At 45.0% G+C, this 8,073-nt stretch overlaps 1 long non-coding RNA gene across 1 annotated transcript; it reads right to left on the bottom strand.

The window, feature by feature from the left end:
- On the bottom strand, positions 1-5,133 carry LOC141584134 (uncharacterized). The gene is made up of 4 exons (XR_012517077.1): positions 4,923-5,133; positions 2,354-2,490; positions 1,451-1,633; positions 1-906 (listed from the first exon to the last, which is right to left on the bottom strand). It is a non-coding gene; the product is annotated as an uncharacterized LOC141584134 (long non-coding RNA).
- Positions 5,134-8,073: the final 2,940 nt, after the last annotated feature.

The raw sequence follows: 8,073 nt of genomic DNA, 5'->3' as shown, positions 1-8,073 counted from the left end.
TCTTGTTTATTCTGTGTCTCCAGAACATAGAATAGTGTTAGGTACACAGTAGGTGCTCAATAAACATTTGTAGAACGAATGAAAGAACAAACAGCTGAAAGGGCCAGCTGCAGCCTCCTTGGCTTAGGTGAAGAAGCAAGTTTTTACAGTTATATTTTGCATGTGTGCTTCAATTCTGGTGGATCCAGAGTCCTTTCTTCCTCTTCTTGTGAATTTTGTCTCAAGGATCTTGTTGTCAAAGCCTCTTGTGTGGCCTCTTTGAGACTGTCCTGGGTGATTCACCCACCTTCTCAAAGAATTGTCCTTGCAGATACCCGGTGACGTCGTATGTGACTCTCCACCACAGGTTCTTGTTCATGAGGCTCCAGGACCCTGTTTTATATCACAGGGAGGGCTGATCCTCACCTGCTGAGGGCTGACCAGGGTCTCCAAGGGCAGCACTGGGTTTTCCTTTTGTAAAAGTGTAGAAAAGCAATCATGAAACCATCAGAAGACAGGATGGAGGTTTGGAGGCCTGTCTAGTCATAGGATTCTGGAGGAGGGATGAGCACGCTGGCCAGGCCGCTGGAGAGGTGCTGCTTCCTGGTGCCCCCTCCTCTCCAGCACTGTCTCTGGGAAAGGTTGTTGGAACCAGAAAACACACAGCCTTGGTTGATGAAAAGCCTGTTTATTCCTAGTACACTGGACACTTTGTTCAGGAATAGTTCATCCATTTGAAAATATTGCCCTTGTAATGGTGCCAAGGTCATTGCCTGCTGGGGTTATCAGCACTGTGCGTGCCAGCTCTGACTGGGTGTTTTAATAGGTGGATCATTTCCCTGCCAGAGGGACTACAGAACATTGAATAGTTAATTTGTATTCAGTGCTATCCCTGCATGCAGTCTTCATATTCAGTTTTTGTCAGAACTTTAAGAGAAAAAGAGAAAGAAAGGAATACGTAGGTTAGGATGCAATGAATTGCTTTAAAAAGGAATTTTAAGTGGCTCAGACTCACTTTGGAGTTTTCATACCTATCTGATAATAACAGTATATCTACCTTTGCAAAGCACTGGAGAGTTTGCCAACAAAAACAACAACTTTTGTATTCAGTCCCTCTTTTGATGCTCAGATCAATTCTGTAAAGTAAGGTTGTGTGGTCCCCTATTTTAGGTGAGAAAATTGAGGTACAGGGAAATTAAATGGCTTTTGTCAATAAGGTCAAAGAATTAACACAGCAGAACTAGCATTGTGACCCAAGTCTCTTAATGCCCAGGTTTGACTGTGTTCATCCCATCATGGTAAGCTGGGCGGGTGTAGAGGGGAAGGGTCTAGCTGGGTTTGGACAGAGACACTTGAAGTGTCAAAGTGAATGTGAGTGAAGAAAAACTTTGTTATTAGCTATAGCCCTCTGTCAGCCAACACACAGTAATAAACACAGTTGCTCACCCTGAAAATGGTGTGAAGCCCCTACCTGCCAAGCGGATGATGAGTATTCACTCAAGTGTGGCCGGGCCTGGGGGACAAGCATCCCATGCAGCAGCCCCTTGGCACTGTGGGAAAATCTCCACTCTGGGCTTTGAGGGACCAGAGTTGTGGCGCCAGTTCCACAGTATATAGGTCCATCGTGTGACTTTCAGCAAATAAGATCTGTAATCTGTAAAAACAGATTTGATCACATCTGTTCACCCGCCTGGTATACACAGCCAAGTTTTATTGCAACGTACCAGTGGCTGAATTAAGAAATAAAAAGCTCACCCATCAAGTTTGTGAATGCCATGAAGCTAGAGAGAGTAGCTCATAATGACAAATGACAGATAAGTTTTCTAGAAGACCTCGAGGCTGGTAGGAACATTTAGGTGAAACTAATACAGCATTGTATTTAGGGTTTAACAAAAATTGCACGAGTGACAGCATTTGTTCTTGATGCACATCTTGTTCACTTGCTGAAAGGATTTGGGAGAGGGAATACACAGGTTTGGGCTCGAGAAGATTTAGGAGTTTAAATTGACTCCTAAAGTCAATATGAATGGGGATTGACAAAGAAGTTAGCACAACTGTGGGCTCCCTCAATGCAAGTGTAGAATCTAGGACAAGGAGCCACGCTGGGCTTGCATGCGCGGCCAGGTGACCACTGGGTTCTGTAAGCATGCGCTTAAGAAAGTTATTGACAAACTGGAGCTAGCGTAAATGATTGGGAAATCATGGTCTATGTCAGGGGGTTTATGGCCTATAAGGAGCACATTTCATGGGCTGACACGATGGTGGTTTGCACAGAAATAAATGGTGAGGAGGATGAGGAAGTATGTAATCCATGTGGGTGTCTGCAGGGCCAAAGCTAAATCGGTGAATGAAACTAAAGGGAGGCAGAGTTTACCTGTAAAAATGGAAGCAGGAGGCCTTGCCAGGTGGCGAGCTTCTTCTCATCAGAGAGGCACCCTGACCTCCTTGTGGGGACTGGCACAGAGGTTCCCGCAACATGTGGGATTGGAGCTCTTGACTGGCAGCAGCAATCTAGGAAATGGAACGAGTGAGGTGAAAACTGGAAACGCTCTGTAAATGTGAGATTGTACTGTTAGGCGCTGAGGAGGAAGGCCCTGAGCACTCCCTCCACTTAGACTGTCCACTGTTCCCAGGTAGGGCGTGAAGGATCTGTTGTACTCACTCCTCACTGTCCACAGTCTGTCCCTAAGCTCTGCCTGTCCCTTTGCCTATGCCTGCACACAGACACACATTTGCTAACAGGTGTTTGCTTGTTTCTTTTAGACAAGGTCTCGCTCTGTTGCCCAGGCTGGAGTGTTCCCATGTAGCTGGGACTAAAGGCAGCTAATTATTTCATTTTTTTTTTTTTTTGTAAAGATGGTGTTTCACCATATTGCCCAGGCTGGTCTGGAACTCCTGGGTTCAAGCAATCCTCCCACCTCAGTCTCCCAAAATGTTGGGATTATAGGTGTGAGGCACCATGCCCAGCCTGCTGAGACTTTTGCATGTGTTCTGTTTCCACTACGCAACTTAGAACACTGAAGGACCAGAGACTTCCAGGGTGGAGAAGAAATCCAGAGGCCGCTCCTGAAAGGGGTCACCCTTGAATGTGAGTCTGTTCCAAGCAAATCAAGTGAGCTGGAAGGTCGGTGAGCTTGGATTTATTTGGTGTCTTCCTCCTCTCCCTTTTTAAAGGGAGCTGTAGAATTAAGGGTTGAGGTTTTTCTTTTTTCTTTTTCTTTTTGGAGGTTTTTTGGCTACCTAATTCATCAGCTGAACTAATCTGCAGAAAAGAAATTTATCTTCAAAACAGAGCTATTTCGATGCTTGAGTAACAAACTCTGTCTCAGCAGAAGCTATTGGCAAAACGAAGCTCACCTCCTAGGCTGACAGCTCTGTGCAAATGATGCCCAAAGTTTCAAGTGCCAAACCAGACTGGCTTTCAGCCAAGGGTATGTTCCTAATGGGTGTATTTGCATCTGGGGAGGAAAAGATCTGTGGCCACACAGCCATGCGGCTGTTCCTCATAACCCACAGTTGGTTTTCATCTGGGCTCCCTCCTCGCCCCTCGCATGTGCCGATGTCTCTGTGTCTAAAGCCATAGTTTACTCTTTTTCATCCTCATCCTTCAACCAGTCCTACCTTTTATGTGTCTGCTATCCAGACTTAAATCTATCTCCTCCTTTCCACCCCACCTATCCACTCAACTGAATAGCCACTACATGAGGCACTGTGCTAGGCTCTGAATCACAACGATCATTAGGGCATTTGGTCTTATTACTTCAGTCCTGGGTTATGCACCTGTGCCAGGAGGGGCAGCTGATTTTCCTGATTCCACTCCCAGACCTGCCACTCCTTCTTGTACACGAAACTCTTGCTCAGACACTGTCCTGTTCTTCCTGCAAGGTCCAGTGAAACCCTGTGTTTTCAGAGGCCTCTGCAGCATGCACCCATTGTGATTGTGCAGTCTTAGCTCCTTTTGGCCGTGTGGGAGGATAGTGGATTCTAGAAGGATCCCTGCCCAGCCACTTCCTGCCCACTGTGACCTTGAGCAAAATCTCTGGCTCCAAATGTCGTACGGGTGATGGTGAAGGGGTAGCAAGAAAATCTGAGGGGGTTTGTCAGGACTAGGAGCAGTAAGAAAACTTGAAAGAGCCTCCTGTCTTAAGAAGGCACTTGACTGCCTCTGATCAATTCAGGGAGGCTTCAACAGCTCTTAAGAGGATTAGGCCAAAGGGCTTCAGTGAAACTTTTGTGCTTTTGTTCCCCAGAGTGGAAACCCTTGACATGTGTTATACACAAACAACACTTCGGGTGGAACAAGAGGTTTACAATGATCTGTCTGGGACCCATAATACAATTCAGCATCTCTTTAGAGTTTCAGTCTATCAAACATTTTCAACTATTTCACTTAACCTTTATCATTATTGAAATGCTTGGGGGAAAAAAAAAAAAACTCCACATTTAAGATTTCCGAGGCAGAAGCATCACCAGCAGCCTCAAGAGCCATTCCAAAAGACATCGTCTCCAGGCTTGTTACCTCTTATCCTCCCTTCATTATGTTATAGAACTCTTCTTCTTAGAGAGATTGCCTAGAAAGAGGTAAAGATTAATAGACATCGTCCGCCCCATTTGCAGCCGAGGAAATGAGACTCAGAGTGGCAAAGTGACTTTTTCAGAATCACAGCAGTAAATGGTAGCATTAAGAAGCTAAGCCTGATCATCTTGCTCTTGTCCTGCTGAGGAGAAAGTGAGAGCAAAGCGGGGAATAAAACCCAGCTCATCCCCCTGTTCCTCCTGCCCAACCCGTGCCAAGACTTCAGGTAACAGAAGAAAGAGAACACTGGGTAGGGACATGCTAGGACCGGAATAGCTGTGTGTGTCCTGCAGACCACGAGTGTGGAGTCCATGGCCGTGTGAAGGGGGTGGGGTCCCAGTCCTAAAAGCAGGATCATGGAAGTTACCTTGGAGGACCAGACGAGGAAGCCTGTGGGTACCTTTCGGTGATGTGGATTTAGACGCTGGATTTGGCTGTGAAGTGGCTTTTGCTTTTTTAGTTGTTGGCATCTTTTTAATCACGCCCCAGCTTCCTGCTTGGGAACTTCCGCTAATGCTGTCAGTTCATGGACTTGTAGAGGAGCTGAATCTACCCTGAGCTCAGGAGCAGGAAGGTGACCTGGGCCTGAGCTAATGAATCCATCAAATTTACTTTGGCAAAGTGATTGCCTCAGGAGTGGGCGGTGACCCAATTAGAGCCAATAGGACTTTTCCCAGGTGTCCTGAAACAAAGACACTCTTTTTCTCCTGGATGTGGACCTGAGACGGTGTCGTTCTGGGAGTTGCTGACAACCATCTTTTGGTCATGAGCTGGTTTGAGACTGGCTTCACAAACAGGAAGTGGAACAGAGAAATGGAGATAAATTGGATCCTGATAAACTTTGTTTGGCTTGCATATGATGATTTTTCTCCCGAATTTTTCAGTTGTTTGAGTCAATATATTTTGTTTGTTTAACCCAATAGGGGTCATGTCTTCTCTCAATTGCAGGTGAATGGATCCTGTTGTATAAAGTAGAATTTTAAACAGTCTGCAGAGTGAAAGTCTGCCATACAGATTTCTTATTATGGAACTTCTATTGTATAGGATTGTGTTTAGAAAGGTCTTGCAAAAGGCTTCTGCTTCTGACTACACTGGAGTGACTGGTATCAGATGGCCCTCTTGTCAGAAACAACCATAAAAGCTATACTTCACCCAGCTTTTTGACAGCATGGAGATGTCAGGGCAGCTAGGACTGGAAGGGGTAGATAGAATCCCTGACAGAATAAAGTTCCAATAGAAAGCCCAGATTTTGTGGAAAGTGACAAGCTAATTAGAAAATTTATATGGAAAAGTAAAAGTCCAAGAACAGCAAATATCCTAAAAAAGAAAAACATTCTCTTAACACTACCAAATATGAAAACTTATTATCAGGCTACAGTAACTAAAACAGAATGATATTGTCTCAAGTATAGCCAAATAGATCATTGGAACAAAATTAAAAATCCAGACCCAGAAATATATAGTCATTTGTTTTCACAGGCATTTCAAAGGTGCCACTGGAAGAAAAAGTGAGCTTTTCAGTAAACAATGTGCTGAGTCAATTGGATATACATTTGAGAAAAAAATAAACTTGACCTCTACCTCACACTATACACAAAAATCACTTTCAGATTGATTATAGGCCTAAACGTGAAAGATAAACAGTAACGCTTCTAAAAGACAGCATTAAAGACTATCTTCATGGCCTTGTTCATTTTGGAATCTCTTCAAGAGTTTGGTACACGGTCAGTGTTTGATAATTTCCCCTACTCCGTAATTACATGAATTATGGAGTAGGGGAAATAAAGTGAGAGCAATGAATGGGAGGCTGTGAGAGCAGCAAGGATAGCAGTCATGGGATCAGGGAGAAAGGACATACTGCATCATTCTAGGGTAACTTTTAGTAAAAGATGCGTAATCCTTCCATCAAGGCAGGTGGAAGCCATGGCAGACTGGAGGAGCAGACCAGGAAGGCCCTAAGCCAGCCAGGCTCACAGAAAGTTAAACATTTATACTCTCCTGAGGAGTCTGGGCTTCTAGTTTATGTGACTTCATTCAAAATTTTTGTCTTTGTATTTCATAGATATTTTAGGAATTGGAATAACTATATAATTGTTATTAATCAATAACTTACATAGTTCACTTGTTAAATTTTGGTGTTGCTGCTTACAAAGTGCCACAACTGGCCGGGTCTGGTGGCTCATGCCTGTAATCCGAACACTTTGGGAGGCCGAGGTAGGAGGACTGCTTGATCCCAAGAGTTTGAGATGAGACTGGGCAACATGGTGAGATCCTGTCTCTTAAAAAAAAAAGTTTTTAAAAAATTAGCCAGGTGTGGTGGTGCATGCCTGTAGTCCCAGCTACTTGGGAGGCTAAAATGAGAGGATCCCTTGAGTTTGGGAGGTTGAGGCTGTAGCGGGCTATGATCATGCCATTGCGCTCCAACCTGGGTGACAGAGTGAGAGCCTGTCTCAAAACTAAAATAAAAAATAAAACATGTCTGTAGATTATTTCTTGCTTCTGCCATTGAGAGGTAGGTTTTTGTATCCTTTCCCTTCAATCTGGGCCTTAGTTCTTTGTTGACCTACTTTAGTGACCGGTTGGCCAATGGAATAAGGCAAAAATCACCCTAAATGTCTACAGTGTTAGGTTATGACAAGCAACACCACTCTACCTGGTTCTCTTGGGACACTTGCCTTTGCGCCCCAAGCTGTCATGTAAGAAGTCCAAGGTTGCCAAGCTTTGGGCAAGTCTCTGCCACAATGAAGGCCAGATGAGAGTTTTCTGGATAATAGGCCCAATTGAAGTGCCAGCCAACAGATACCATCAATTACCAGACACATGAGTAAGGCTGCTTCCAGATGACCCTGTCCCTCATGACTGGGTTGCTTCCGGCCTCCATATCTTGCCAACCAAGACTCTAGACATTACGAAGCCATAGCAAGCTGTCCCCACCTCACCTTTGCCAAATTTCCAACCCACAGAATCTGTGAACATAATACAATGATTATCTTTTACTGCTAAGTTCTGGAAGAGTTTGTTACACAGCAATAGATATTTGGACAATCAGTCATAATGTTCCTTCCTTCCTTCCTTCCTTCCTTCCTTCCTTCCTTCCTTCCTTCCTTCCTTCCTCTCTCCCTCTCTCCCTCTCTCCCTCTCTCCCTCCCTCTATCCCTCTCTTCCTCTTTCCCTGTCTCCCTCTCTCTTTCTCTCTTTCTTTCAAGACGGAGTCTCGCTCTGTCACCCAGGCTGGAGTGCAGTGGCCAGATCTCATCTCACTGCAACCTCCACCTCCCGGGTTCAAGCAATTCTCCTGCCTCAGCCTCCTGAGTAGCTGGGACTACAGGCATACACCACCATGCTCAGCTAATTTTTGTACTTTTAGTAGAGATGGGGTTTCACTATGTTGGCCAGGATGATCTTGATCTCCTGACCTCGTGATTTGCTTGCCTCGGCCCCCACAAAGTGTTGGGATTACAGGTGTGAGCCACCATGCCCAGCCAGTCATGATGTACTGTCATCAGAACACACAGTTT

Source organism: Saimiri boliviensis, chromosome 4 (genome assembly GCF_048565385.1).
Source record: "Saimiri boliviensis isolate mSaiBol1 chromosome 4, mSaiBol1.pri, whole genome shotgun sequence".
In the NCBI taxonomy this organism is placed as follows: Eukaryota; Metazoa; Chordata; class Mammalia; order Primates; family Cebidae; genus Saimiri; species Saimiri boliviensis.
Note: the sequence above shows the minus strand (reverse complement) of the source record. Positions and strands in the feature narration are given on the sequence as shown.